Source organism: Leucoraja erinacea, chromosome 10, assembly GCF_028641065.1.
Source record: "Leucoraja erinacea ecotype New England chromosome 10, Leri_hhj_1, whole genome shotgun sequence".
Taxonomy (NCBI): Eukaryota; Metazoa; Chordata; class Chondrichthyes; order Rajiformes; family Rajidae; genus Leucoraja; species Leucoraja erinaceus.
In genome coordinates this window covers 59,918,293-59,934,408 of record NC_073386.1, presented here as the reverse complement: position 1 = coordinate 59,934,408, position 16,116 = coordinate 59,918,293, and positions in this window count along the sequence as shown.

Here is a 16,116-nt window from a genome sequence, read left to right as displayed (position 1 = left end):
TAATTCTGAAAGTAGGCCAAATCTTTCCTCCGACACCCTAGCTAATTAAATAACAACTGAAGCACTCAAATTGAAAAATTGCTGCATTCATCACAAAATCGTAGAAAATCCTAAAGTGATCTTTACTGATCCATTTAGGTAAACGGATACAACCTGTGTCACAGAGGAAGGGGAACAGAGAGAGAGACAGATGGACGGAGACAGAGACAGACACACACACAGACAGACAGACGGGGAGAGAGAGACAGACAGACAGACAGAGAGATGGAGAGAGATGTTGAGAGAAGGAAGGGGAGGGGGGGAGAGAGGGGGGAGGGGGAGAGGGAGATGGAGTGAGAGGGAGATAAGGGAGAGAGGGAGATGGGAGGGTGAGGAGAGAGGGAGAGGGGAGGGTGAGAGAGACAGATGGGGGAAGAAAAGGGAGGGAAAGGGAGAGAGGGAGAGAGAGGGAGATGGAGCGAGAGGGAGAGAAGGGGAGGGAGAGGAAGACGGGGAGGGGGAAGGAGAAGGGGGAGGGGGTGGGAGAGCGGATGCTCTGGTCTGTTAGAGGACTCTCTCTAGCCTGAGTCCTGTCTGCAGGGACCTATCTAAGAGAGAGGTTGTCAGGTAGATACACTACAGTACAGCATGTTGTTCACATATTGAGGCTCCTGTCAATAACAGGCCAGGGCTTTGAGCTATCCCTTACGTGAGACTAATTAGTTTTCTCCTAAAACATACAACGGATCAATGCGGGGACGTAAAGAGCTGTGCATAATGATGAGGTGCATTAGAGGGACCCCAGGTGAAACCACACGCAATGGTGTCTTCAGCAGCCTTCCTGAGCCGTGCACGGCTACCTTAGGGACCTTCCCAAAAGTTGTACCCCACGGGGCAGCTAAAGTAGTGGGCTGTTCCCTGAGGCTTAGGTAGATTTGTCAATTTTAGAAAAATGAATAGTTGTCATTATGTTTGGCTGGATAGTGATGAATTGGTGACCAGACAAAAAGACTCAGATATCAATCCAACGGGTTGAAAATGATCCACCTGCTGATGTATTCATCATTCATTACAACAAGGAGGTTGCAGCATTTCACCTTTCCTTTTCACAAAGTCTCATCAGAATAACAAGAACCGGAAAGGCTTGTGATTTATCTCCCGATAAATCACCCAGGTGCCATGCTGGAAACTGTCTTAAAGTGGAGTAACTCAGCGGGTCAGGCAGCATCTGTGGAGAACATGGATAGGTGACGTTCCACAGAGTGCTGGAGTAACTCAGCGGGTCAGGCAGCATCTGTGGAGAACATGGATAGGTGACGTTCCACAGAGTGCTGGTGTAACTCAGCGGGTCAGGCAGCATCTGTGGAGAACATGGATAGGTGACGTTTCACAGAGTGCTGGAGTAACTCAGCGGGTCAGGCAGCAACTGTGGAGAACATGGATAGGTGACGTTTCACAGAGTGCTGGAGAAACTCAGCGGGTCAGGCAGCATCTGTGGAGAACATGGATAGGTGACATTTCACAGAGTGCTGGTGTAACTCAGCGGGTCAGGCAGCATCTCTGGAGAATATGGATAGGTGACGTTTCAGGTTGGGACCCTCTAAAAGAGAAGCACAAAGTGATGGAGGCTTCCATAGCTACCTGATACAGTTGGGGCAACATTCCCAGTCAATTAAATTGTTTCAATGGAGACATTGCTTCAGGCAAAAAAAAAAGACAAGCTATTGATGTAAATTTATACATTCACTTTGTAATGTGATTTTTTTAGATAAGTTTCACAGATTTCATCGAGTTCATAAGTTCATAATGATAGGCGCAGAATTAGGCCATTCAGCCCATAAAGTCTACTCCACCATTCAATCATGGCTGATCTATCTCTCCCTCTCAACCCCATTCTCCTGCCTTCTCCCCATAATCCCTGGATTATGTACTAATCATATCTCTGTGCTAATCATATGTCTGCTTTAAAAATATCCAGCAATCATGACTTTTGTCTTGTACATAAATTGCATTGCACTTCACGTAAATTTAATTTGGAATCAACTCTTTTTTTCACCACTCTTATATTTGATTCCTTACTACACATTTTGACTGCTTCACTGCAAAATCTTTTCTCACCATCCTGATCTCCAAAGGTTGAAGCACTACTTGTTAAAACGATAAACACTTATTTTACACCCAAAGGATACAGTGAACTCCAAATTGTGGCATCTCAGGGCCAACCAGAGTACAAGCCAACAATGGCAATTGTCAAATTGCCCCACCACTGACAAAACTGATCGGTATTATTGATCCAAGAAGTTTGCCAGCATTTCCAAGAGTAATATATAATACTAGATCAAGTGGGACTGGTTGGGCCCCATCCACCAATGCAGGGCGGGGGGGGGGGGCGGACATGGTGTCACATGGGAGGTCTGGTCCCCGAACGCAGAGTCAGTGCTCACCCCGGAGCCAATCACCCCCATCACCCGTTCCCCTAACGTAACCCATTCGCCCAACACAATATTCCACCAACTCACCCGTAAGCCCCAACTGTGCAGGTGCGGCTCATTTCCCCTCCAACACTCCCTCCTCCACCTCTCCCTCCCTCTCCTTTCCCTTACCCTCACTCAATCCCTACCCTCAGTCACTCCCTCCCACCCTCCATAACCCCACTCCCCTCCCTACCCCTCTGATCCACTGGGTCCCTTTTCCCAAATGGAACATTCCACCACGCACCCAGTTCCCCAACGCAACCCGTTCCCCCAGTGCAATCGATCCTTCCCACATGGGGGCGGGGAGGGGGGTGGGGGGGGGGGGGGGGGGGGGGGGGGGGAGGGCGATCGTAGGCGCTTCCCGGAGTCAAGTTCTAGTTCAAGTTATATTTATTGTCACGTGCAGCATTGGGTACAGTGAAATTTGAGTTACCGTACAGCCATACAAATAACAAGAACGTAATACACATTAGAGTTTAACATAAACATCCACCACAGTGGAATCAACATTTCTCACTGCGATGGAAGGCAATAAAGTCAATCTTCTTCTTTGTTCACTCGTGGTCGGGGTCTAGAACCCTCTGCAGTCGCCGCTACAGACAGCCTGAAGTACAGGCCTTCTCGCCAGGATGATTGGAACTCCGACATCGGGATGGATCGGAACGCACTCTGCGGCTTGGAGTACTCGAATCAGCCACTTCTTACTGGAGGCCACGGCTTCCAAAGTCCACAGGCCGAGCTGGACGGAGCTCCAACACTGGCGATCATTGAATGGACTCGACTTCTGGGTCGGTGTTGGGGCTCTCTTGAGCCAATCAATCCTTCTCACATGGGGGAGGGGGGTGAAATTTCACTCTCTCCTTACTCCCCTTGAAGCGGCTGATCCCTTTGTCTCTCTGTCACCTCTCCCTCCCCCCCCTTTTCCCTCCCTCATCTCTCCCCTTTCGCACCCCCCCCATTAAAGACAATGTTTAAATACAATTTCTTCTCCTCCCATCCCCCACTCCGTCAACTCTCACAGCTTCTGTCTTGACAGCAGAGATCACATTGTGTTGCCATGTTCAGTTGTCAGAATGTTCACTGCAGCGTGTACCTGAGATCCCGTTGTGATTGGATGACTGTGAGATGCCATTGTGACATCATCACTGGAAGATGCTAGAAAAGTCTCACTCTCACAGGCAGTTATTATTTTCCAATTTGGCTTTTTTTTAAACTTTAAAGATCAATAACTTGTGAAATATAACATCAAATGTGAAGAAACTTGATACTAACGACAACGGGAAAAAGTAGAGTAAGATTCTGCAAAAAGAATTATGTTATTGTGTACCACTTTGGCGTAGTTCCTTGATCTCACAGACAGACAAACAAGCCAAGACTTTTAATAGTATATAGATAATAAAATCACATTATAACTGAAGCAGCTTAACAATGTCAACAAAACCCACAGATAATTGAAGAAACCATTAACTTATACTGCAATAGCCATTGCTGTTTCCTGATTCAATCTTACATAGTTTTAGATTTTTTTTAGTTTAGTTTAGAGATACAGCATGGAAACATGCCCACCGACAAGCGATCCCTGCACAATAACACTATCCTACACACGGTAGGAACAATTTACAATCTTTACTGAAGCCAATTAACCTACAAACCTGTTCATCTTTGGAGTGTGAGGGGAAACCGGAGTACCTGGGGAAAACGTACGCAGTCACAGGGAGAATGTCCAAACTCTGTACAGAATGCCCCGAAAGCCAGCGTTGAACTCGGGTCTCTGGTGCAGTAAGGATCAACTCTACCGCTGCGCCACTGTGCCACTCGATTATTCGGGAAACACTTCCTACTTTAGGGAGGTTGTGAAGCTATTCATTTCAGCCATGTATAGTTGATGCTTTCAGTCTGACTCGTGCTTTCATCCAGAAGCCTCACCAACCACTAAGTAAGAGCCAGAGGGGAAAGGGCAGATATCAGTGATACGATCTGCCAGAATTCCGATGAGGCTCTAACTAGTGCAGTCTGTTTCGAATAATTCCTCAAATGTTCTGATCAGATGTATGCACATCAGGTGCTAACTTCTGAATTGCTGTACATTTCCTTCAAATAATTCCACATTTGTATTCAGGAAGATGGAAATTTGACCAATTAACAACATTCAATAAGTAATTTCACCCAGTCGATGATTAACAAAGTCAGGCAAACTTTGCCTACTTCAAAGGGGAATTCCCTTCCCATTAGGCAGCTGTTGCTGTTCAGTGAATACACAAGCTTCTCATAAATAGGTTAGTTTAGAGATACAGCACGGAAACAGGCCCTTCAGCCTACTGAGTCCATGCCGACCAGCGATGCCCGCTGTGTATTAACACTACCCTACACACACTAGAGACAATTTTACATTTATACCAATTAACCTACAAAACTGTACACCATTGGCGTGTGGAAGGAAACCAAAGATCTCGGAGAAAACCCATGTGATTATGGGGAGAACCTAAAAGCTCCGTACAGACAGGACCCGTAGTCAGGTTCGATCCTGGGTTTCTGGTGCTGTAAGGCAGCAACTCTACTGCTGCGCCACCATCACAAGTTTCAAACAAACCTCAATGGCCCAGAAACTGGGCTTTAGTGAGTAATAAAGGTCCTCGTTAAACGGAATTTGTATGATGTCATAAACAATGAGAGACAATTCTTTGTGTAACTTATTGCGGTTCCCTGGACCCCTAGTTTAATCATTATTCCCAGTGGTGTATTATCGTCCCTGAATACCTTATGACCTTTTTGATACAAATACATGGATAGATGCTCCTGAACACATCATCAGTGATGTAACCTGGGGTCATTGGGTGTTTCGGGTCTTTCAACATCAGATACCCTCACCCAGGCGACCCAGCCGTGGTTGATCAGACCACGACTTGTGTTCAGGTGGCATTCGCTCCTCCCCATGGACCTCCTCTCCTGATCCAGAGCCATCTTGATGCCTTCTCCGCTGCCTCTGTGGTGTTCTTGATGGCCCTTCTCCTCGCCACTCCGTTGATGCCCAGTGCACTCAAGGCTTTGTAGAGTGATTGCCCTGCAAAACCTCTGCAGCCAACCTCGATGGGCATACACCTTGCCTTCCAGCCCTGCTCACGGCAGTCTATGACCAGCTCATCATAGTTGGCCATCTTCCTCTCGTGGGCCTCCTCCAGACGGTCCTCCCACGGCACTGTCAGTTCCAACAAGGCGATGTTTTTGGTCGCCTCTGAGACCTGGAGGATATCAGGAGAAATATAAACGATGATAGCGAGATAAAATCTGTAAGACTCTGATCACTGTGAATGTAATTACAACAAGAATTACCACAAGAAGGCACAGGAGCCTGAAAACTGTAATATCCAGGCTCAAGAACAGCTTCGTCCCTACAGCCATTCGGGCAGTCACGGTGGCGCAGCGGTAGAGTTGCTGCCTTGCAGCAAATGCAGCGCCGGAGACCCGGGTTCGATCCCGACTACGGGTGCTGTCTGTACAGAGTTTGTACATTCTGCCCATGACCTGCGTGGGTTTTCTCCGAGATCTTCAGTTTCCTCCCACATTCCAAAGATTTGTCGGTGAATTGGCTTGGTAAATGTAAAAATTCCCCCTAGTGGGTGTTAATGTGCGGGGATCGCTGGTCAAGGCAGACCCAGTGGGCCGAAGGGCCTGTTTCCGTGCTGTATTGCTAAACTAAACTAAACTAAATTAGGCTGTTAACAACCATAGCCTCAAATAAGCTGAACTACATAGACTATTATTGCAGTTATTGGTTTTTGTGTGTGTGTGTGTGTGTGTGTGTGTGTGTGTGTGTGTGTGTGTGTGTGTGTGTATTTGTGAGTATGTGTATATAAAATGTATATGCACATATATAATATATATATGTACATATATACTTTTTATATATACAAACACATACACTCACACAAACGCTCATATATGTATATATATATATATGCACACAGCTTTGGTCTCGTTTATCATGTTGTTTACAGTGTACTATGTTCACCTATTCTGTTGTGCTGCTGCAAGTAACAATGCCATTGTTCTATCTGGGACACATGACAATAAAACACTCTTGACTCTCAAATGTGTGTCACAACAAAAAATATAATCAAGGAATGATATCCTAATTTAAAAGAAAAATTGTTGGTCTATTGTGGGGCATCAAATAAATGTAAATGTAAAAACAATGCCTTTATAGTTTGAAGTAGGAGCATTTAATTGTTTTAGATTTCCTACCATGTTGCCTCTTACAGCAGGATATCGTTGCAAATTTGTGATATGAATTTCATTCTTTGACGGTGCTCCACTTGGCAGTAACCAAATTGATGCAGGATAGGACCGGTGGTCCTGGTACTGTCTCTGTTGCCTCCAGGGCCTGTGGGAGAGAGGGGAGCACTACATACAAGAAGGTGGCTGGCCAAGATGCGAATGTGAACTCACATCCCCCAGTCAGAACGCTTGTCACTTCCTCAATGAGCCTGTGAAACGCCGACATGTTTGAGTACATTTTGATCGCTGGAGACATGTTGAAAGGATCAATTGTATCGTTTTTCTCTCGGATGATATATGACTGAATGTGTCAGAACGTTCTTATCTGACATGGTCTTTCATGCCGTTTCATCTGTAATGCTTCATAAATGTTTGATTTTTTACTTCCTGAGACAATGGTAGTCAAACATGACAAGAGACAGCTCCATAATACGGTGTCTTGAAAAGGCACTTTATAATTCATATTTCAGCCCACTAACAGCAGTCCATGGATCAAGCTGAGCTGCTGATGGGGAGTTCCCGTAACTCATAACGCTAAGAGCCACTAATAGCTAAGCAGCGTGCACTCCTGACTGACATGGCTCTGTCCACTCGTGGGGGCATCAATAGTAAGGAGCGCGATTACTGTAACAACAACCCACGGAATCAGGCAAATTGCTCTCCTGGCAAATTGTGTACATCATGCACGCTTTCCCAATTGTGCCTTGAATGTTTGTCATAGCAGCTTTGAGAGAAACCAGGAAAATGAAGATGCCATTTGTAACATATAAAACAATGCAATCAAATCTCATTTAAAGTTCCTACCAGTCCTCAGCCTTGCAAAACTGATTAATGATTTGGACGAGGGAATTGAATGCAACATCTCCAAGTTTGCGGATGACACAAAGCTGGGGGGCAGTGTTAGCTGTGAGGAGGATGCTAGGAGGCTGCAAGGTGCCTTGGATAGGCTGGGTGAGTGGGCAAATCATGGCAGATGAAGTATAATGTGGATAAATGTGAGGTTATCCACTTTGGTGGCAAAAACAGGAAAGTAGATTATTATCTGAATGGTGGCCGATTAGGAAAGGGGGAGATGCAACGAGACCTGGGTGTCATGGTACACCAGTCATTAAAAGTAGGCATGCAGGTGCAGCAGGCAGTGAAGAAAACAAATGGTATGTTAGTATTCATAGCAAAAGGATTTGAGTATAGGAGCAGGGAGGTTCTACTGCAGTTGTACAGGGTCTTGGTGAGATCACACCTGGAGTATTGCGTACAGTTTTGGTCTCCTAATCTGAGGAAAGACATTCTTGCCATAGAGGGAGCACAGAGAAGGTTCACCAGACTGATTTCTGGGATGTCAGGACTTTCATATGAAGAAAGACTGCATAGACTCGGTTTGTACTCGCTAGAATTTAGAAGATTGAGGGGGGATCTTATAGAAACTTACAAAATTCTTAAGGGGTTGGACAGGCTAGATGCAGGAAGATTGTTCCCGATGTTGGGGAAGTCCAGAACAAGGGGTCACAGCTTAAGGATAAGGGGAAATCTTTTAGGACCGAGATGAGGAAAACTTTTTTCACACAGAGAGTGGTGAATCTTTGGAATTCTCTGCCGCAGAAGGTAGTTGAGGCCAGTTTATTGGTTATATTTAAGAGGGAGTTAGATGTGCCCTTGTGGCTAAAGTGATGGGGGGTATGGAGAGAAGGCAGGTACAGGATACTGAGTTGGATGATCAGCCATGATCATATTGAATGGCGGTGCAGGCTCGAAGGGCCGAATGGCCTACACCTATTTTCTATGTTTCTATGTTTCCCTGTGGCAGGAGGTCATCAAAGGCAGGCGTGAAATCTAACTCGCATTCTTGAGCATGTTGACCAGTCTGCAGTTGCTAACATGCAAGCATTATGCACAGTGCACCCTCTATCTTTTATCCATGCACTGTGTAGGAAGGAACTGCAGATGCTGGTTTACACCGAAGATAGACACAAAATGCTGGAGTAACTCAGCGGGACAGGCAGCATCTCTGGAGAGAATGAATGGGTGACGTTTCGGTTCAAGACCCTTCTTCAGACTAGGGAAGGGTTTTGACCCGACACGTCACCCATTCCTTCTATCTAGAGATGCTGCCTATCCATGCACTGTGGACAGCTAGATTGTACTCATGAATTGTCTTTTCTTTGACTGGACCGCACACAAATGAAAGCTTTTCACTGCACCTCGATACATGTGACAATAATAAACTAAGCTATATTTAAGCATACTTTCCACTGTATTAGCCACAAACACACAACGACAATTACACCTCTGAACAGTTTGAACAGTGCACAAGGAAAACTAATATGCATTTAAATATAGAACATAGAACAGTACAGCACAAAAAACAGGCCCTTTGGTCCACAATGTCTGTGCTGTGCGGCACAGTGGTACAGCAGTAGAGTTGCTGCCTACAGCGCTTGCAGCACCGGAGAGACAGGTTCAATCCCGACTACAGGTGCTGTCTGTACAGAGTGTGTATGTTCTGCCCGTGACCACGTAGGTTTTCTCCGAGATCTTCGGATTCCTCCCACACTCCAAAGACGTAAAGGTTTGGAGGTTAATTGGCTTGGTATAAGTGTAAATTATCTGTCGTGTGTGTAGGATAGTGTTAGTGTACTGGTCAGTGGGTCGAAGGACCTGATTCCGCACTGTATCTCTAAACTAGACTAAACTAAACTAAACTAAACTAAACTAAACTAAACTAAACTAAACTAAACTAAACTATAAATAAATAATGCCATGTGCCTGAATATAATCCATATCCCTCAATCCCCTTCATATCCATGTACCTATCCAAAAGTCTCTTGAATACCACTATCATACCTGCTTCCACCTCCACCCCCAGCAGCGCGTTCCAGACCCCACCACCCTCTGTGGAAACAATAACCTCTCCCACACATCTTGTAACTATCAAAAATCTCGTCTCCGTTAAACGTTCCCCCTCTTACCTTAAAGCTATGCCCTCTAATACGTGATTTTACTTTGGAGTCACGTGAGTGACTACGTGAAGAGCCCGCTCAGCACGCATGCGCGGCATTTACGTTCAGCAGTGCAACAGCGGCGCATCGGGAGTCAGGCGCTCCCGCTACGGGGTGAAAGAACGGACCGTCAGGTAAGCTCTGAGGTCGGGGTTTCTTTCACAGAGAGCCTTCTGCTTTCAGGCAGAGAAGAAAGGCTCTAGAACAAACCTGTCCCCCGCTCGACTCCACAGAGGAGAGTTCCATCTGGGGGGGGGGGGGCAGCAACAAGGCGGTAGGACCGCTTACCGGGCGCTCCGCTATTCCCCGACACCACGCTGGAAGTAAAGCCACGGAAGAGGCGTCCGGCCGGTGGCTTCCGACTTGTCGGACGGGGACGTCTCTCCACCCGCCCGGGGGAGAGACAGCCGCCTGAGCCGCATGGAGCGGCTCCTGGAGCAGGAGCTCCAGCGAGACGCGCTTCGTGAGGGGCGCTCTCGCAGGGGGAGTTCAGGCACTCCCTCCACAGTGCCTTCTGCACTGTCCATTGCTTCCTCCTTACCCGAGGGTAGCTTTGGTGACCAGGACTGGGCTGGTCAAGAAGAGGGGACGATGGCTGAAGATCTCGGGAGTATGCAAGGGGTGCAGGAACAGGAAGAGCTGCTAGGTGTGGTGGACCGCTACGTGGCAACCCCACGTGCAGGAGGCCGTTAAAGGCCAAACCAGCGGCCAGCATTAACCACCTCTCCAACAGGCCCCTACAGGAGAGGTGGTCAATAAGGCCTTAGAAAACTGCAGCGGATCCTCAGGCTCCTGACGTCAGCCATCACATCGTTTGCTCGTTCCGTGGACAAATACGGAGATGACCACAACCTTCGTAAACAAATCATAAAACCTGCCATAAAATCCTAAATTTGCGGGGTTGTGCAAAACCCCAGCCACTGAGCCAAGACCCACTGCTCTTTGGCAAAAACCTCACAAAGCATATGAAGGATATGGAAGAGGCTTTAAAAAACTTTCGGTCTCATGAGGGCAGGCCCCGGGACGAGCAAACCAAAAACAATAATTCCTAAGCAGCAGCACCCCATCGTGTCCATCAGTCGACGTCTACCATATGGGACTGGTGAAAGCTTGGGGTCCGCATTCTATCCCCGGAAGTCTTCTTTAGACCAGGGCCCAGAGCGGACCCCATGGAAAATGCGCCACCCCCCAACATCACTGCCACGTCAGACAACGTGCAAGACTCGTTGGACCGGCAGGAAACAGAACAATACCCATAACCATGGAGGTAGGTGGGTCTGGTTCCTACCAGCATATAGAAAATAGGGGCTTAATACTAACAGGGGGGAGATTACACCTGTTTTAAGAAGCACGGGAGTCTATCACGAGTGATCAGTATATACTCAATGGCATTAGTGGATATAAAATACAATTCATGCTAGAAAAAATTGCCACCAGGTCAACATTCACCCCAGAGGGTATTTTCCCTCTCCGTTAGAGAAACGAGAGGGACAAGCTGAACTGGTGAGACTAATTACAAAGGGTATCATGGGAAAACATGAACCCTTGGAATTTGTATCAAATATTCGTCACTAAACCCAAAAAAGATGGTGGATGTCACATCATCATTGACTAAACTTCACTAAATATGTTTGTTAAGTATATACTTTCAAAGGGAAACGGTTGTTACTGCCAAACAACTAATTTCCAAAGGATACTTCATGGCAAGCATTGACCTTAAAAATGTTTACTATTTAGTACCATTCACAAGGATCATCGCAGATACCTGAAATTTACCTGGATGGGGCAACTATGGCAGTTTAAAGCGTTACCCAATGTATTCACATCAGCCCAAGATTATTCACCAAGATACTAAAACCAGCTCTGGCAATATTCAGAAGACAAAAGCATATTGTCATGGTATATCTTGATGATATCTTAAATAATAGGCAAGACCATGGAATTGACTATGTTAGCTGTATCAGCGACCAAACAGTTATTCGAAACCCTGGGATTGTCTTACATCCAGATAAATCTAAGTTGAAGCCATCCACAATCATGGACTACTTGGGCTTCACAATTAATTCAGTCTACGTGACTGTAACATTGCCAAGGGACAAAACAGTTGAATTGGCACAATCATGCAACAATTTAATGATTCGGACCTTTGCACTGTCAAAACTTACAAAAAGCAAAGGTACAGGCACCAAAACGACACACAGGTCATTATGATCGTGTCATAAAGTTACCCACTGAAGCAATATCAGAACTACAGTGGTGGGCAAAAAACGTTTGGCATAGTTTCAGCCCTATTATCATCACTAACCCTACGTTAGTTATCCCAACAGATGCCAGTGCTCAAGGCTGGGGAGCAACTAACTCTATATCCAGCACAGGTAGTAGATGGACTAACCCAGAGTCATTGTTACCACTTACACTGGGCATTAATTATCTAGAGATGTTGGGTGACTTTTATGGTTTAAAAGCATATGCACAAATATGCATCACTTGCATGTACGGTTACAAATAGATAATACTACGGTGGTGGCCTACATTAACCATATGGGCGGCATAAAATCGGTATCATGCGACAAGTTGGTCAACACAATTTGGCAATGGTGTGTCAAAAGACATATTTGGCTATCAGCAACTTACCTGCCAGGTAAGCTAAATACAGTGGCAGACACCAGGTCACGTAAATTTAATGACAACATCGAATGGATGTTAAACCCCAAAAAATTTGCAAAAGTTATCAAGCAATATGGCACGCCAGATATCGATTTATTTGCATCAAGGCTAAATCACCAGGTACCTATGTATGTCGCTTGGGAACCAGACCCTGAGGCAGCAGCGGTAGATGCGTTCGCGCTGGATTGGGGAAATTCTTCTTCTATGCATTTCCTCCCTTCTGCCTCATCAGTCGGGGACTACGCACAATACAAATGGATTCTGCTTCAGGTATTTTGATAGTACCCGACTGGCCTACGCAGCCATGGTTCCCAATACTCCATGACATGGTTGTTGAAACTCCGATGGTATTCCCCAGTGACCCAGAGTTATTAACACCCAGTGTCGGGCACAAGCCACCCGTGCCATGAAAAAATCAAACTCCTGGGTTGCAGATTCTGCACAAACCACTTCTGGGACTGGGATTATCAGAACAAACCGTCGACACCATGTCAGCATCCCTCCGAACATCCACTAAAAAACAGCACTTGTCCAGCATCAAAAAATGGGAGAAGTACTGCTTGGATACAGGGACCACCTACTCAACCGCTACAGTTACCAACGTACTGGAATTCCTGGCGAACCTTCACCACGATGAAGGACTCAGCTACAGAGCCATCAACACAGCTAGAAGTGCCCTGCCTGTCTATTTAAAACCAGCTCCAGGACAACAGGCCATGGGGTCCCACCCGCTGGTGGTCAAACTAATGAAGGGTATTTACAACTCTAAACCCCCTAGACCAAGGTACACCCATATATGGGATGTCAGTGTGGTCCTGACATACCTCAGGGGATGGCCACCAGCCAGATCCCTCAACCTGGAACAATCTATGCTCAAAACACTCATGTTGATGGCACTTGTATCTGCACAGAGGGTCCAGTCACTACACCTATTGCGACTGGACAGCATGCTCACAGCTCCAGACCAGATCTCTGTCGTTATCCAGGGACTGATCAAACAGAGCAGACCAGGAACACCTAATCCAGTCGTGGAATTCCGGGCTTACCCGCCAGAACCACGGTTATGTGCCATGACCCACCTACTATCCTACATAGACACAACCAAAATATTCGCGGGAGATGAAAAGCCTTGTGGGTCAGTCATAAAAAACCTTATGGTCGGGTGACGAGCCAAACCATTTTGAGATGGCTCAAGCAGGTGCTAAAAGCTGCTGGGATAAACACTAACATGTACAAATTTCATTCCACCAGGGCAGCATCCACGTCAACGGCTAAAAAGATTGGACGTGCCTAAAGACCACATCCTGGCTACAGCAGGATGGTGGGGGGAAAGACCGTTCAGAAATTTTATAATAAGCCGTTGGCAAAACCTGTTTTATTTGCAGAAAAGATTTTACAGACTGCAAATATTTAATTTAAGCCCAGGGGAGCAATTTAATTTCTTTGTTGTTATTGTTAAAAAAATACCATTGTGTTTTTCTACAAACAGATTCATTGGTTGATTACGATAACACACTTCCTCCCTCAAGGACTTCGGCAGTGCGTGAAGTAATACCTGTTACACGGTTTGAAATCACAGAGCTTTGAAGTCTTCACGTAGTCACTCACGTGACTCCCAAGTAAAATAGTAAGATTAAACGAGAACTTACCAGTTTGAAGTTTGATCTGTATTTTATGAGGAGTTACGATGAGGGATTACGTGCCCTCCGCTCCCACCCTCAATAATATGGGTCAAACTGATAAACTGATGTCTCTTTGTCTTTACTATGTTTACTTCAATAACTGTGTCTATCTGTGATTCCACACCGCTGCTTTGAAGTATGCCGCGCATGCGTGCTGAGCGGGCTCTTCACGTAATCCCTCATCGTAACGCCTCATAAAATACAGATCAAACTTCAAACTGGTAAGTTCTCGTTTAATCTTACTATTTTTCCATCCTGGGACTAAGGTTCTGACTACCATTTCTATGCCTCTCATAATTTTATACACTTCTGTCAGGCCTCCCTGCGACTTCTGGCATTGCAGAGACAAAATTGAGATATGATCACAATAACTGCACCTGCATGTTTACTTTGACCCATTTGAACATTTTCAATTGAAAGCAGGGAAGTTTGCTGATCAGTGTGAATTCTACACTCACCTAGTATTTGTTGAGTACATGTACTGGTGAAGTACCATGAAGTGTTCCATGTGAGTCTACATCGGGCGTTCTGTACTGAACTTTGTGCACAGAAAAAACAAGAGTTGTGTTGAAACTACATCAGTGGTTGGTCAGTAACACTTATCAGACGTTGTTGTCCTGTAAAATCAAACAGCATTCCTGTACTCAACGGGAATGCAGTGTTGTTGCTAGAAATGTGTCTCTGTACTGATTTGAATGAGGATTGCATTGGGTACAATACATCGATAACCAAATGACTGCCGATCTTTGACATGAACACCCAGGAAGTAGGGTCTCGACCCGGAACGTCACCCATTCTGTTTCTCCAGAGATACTGCCTGTTATTCCAGCATTTTGTGTCAGCCCATGAAGAATAATTGCCTTGGGTTAAGCAGTAAAGAAACACTTTTGTCCATAGGACTACATGTCCAATACTATCACCAGTTTCAGAAGAAATGTAGAGAGATTTTGAGAAGAGTGAAGTTACTTTATTTAAAATAGAAAAGAGAAAAACTGATGTTAAAATTATTGAATTGTTTTTAAATCTGCAAATTTAGTTTAGTTTAGTCTAGTTTAGAGATACAGTGCGGAAACGGGCCTTTCGGCTCACCGAGTCTGCGCCGACCAATGATCCCCGCAGATTAACACTATCCTATACACATTAGGGACAATTTAAATTTACACCAAGACAATTAACCCACAAACCTGTACGTCTTGGGGGTTCAGTATTGATGTGGATAGAGAACTGGCTGGCAGACAGGAAGCAAAGAGTAGGAGTAAATGGGTCCTTTTCACAATGGCAGGCAGTGACTACTGGGGTACCGCAAGGCTCAGTGCTGCGGCCCCAGCTATTTACAATATATATTAATGGTCTGGATGAGGGAATTGAATGCAACATCTCCAAGTTTGCGGATGACACAAAGCTGGGGGACAGTGTTAACTGTGAGGAGGATGCTAGGAGGCTGCAAAGTGACTTGGATAGGCTGGGTGAGTGGGCAAATGCATGGCAGATGCAGTATAATGTGGATAAATGTGAGGTTATCCACTTTGGTGGCAAAAACAGGAAAGTAGATTATTATCTGAATGGTGGCCGATTAGAAAAAGGGGAGATGCAACGAGACCTGGGTGTCATGGTACACCAATTATTGAAAGTAGGCATGCTGGTGCAGCAGGCAGTGAAAAAAGCGAATGGTATGTTAGCATTCATGGCAAAAGGATTTGAGTATAAGAGCAGGGAGGTTCTACTGCAGTTGTACAGGGTCTTGGTGAGACCACACCTGGAGTATTGCGTACAGTTTTGGTCTCCTAATCTGAGGAAAGACATTCTTCCCATAGAGGGAGTACAGAGAAGGTTCACCAGACTAATTCCTGGGATGTCAGGATTTTCATATGAAGGAAGACTGGATAGACTCGGCTTGTACTCATTAGAATTTAGAAGATTGAGGGGGGATCTTATAGAAACTTACAAAATTCTTAAGGGGTTGGACAGGCTAGATGCAGGAAGATTGTTCCTGATGTTGGGGAAGTCCAGAACAAGGGGTCACAGTTTAAGGATAAGGGGGAA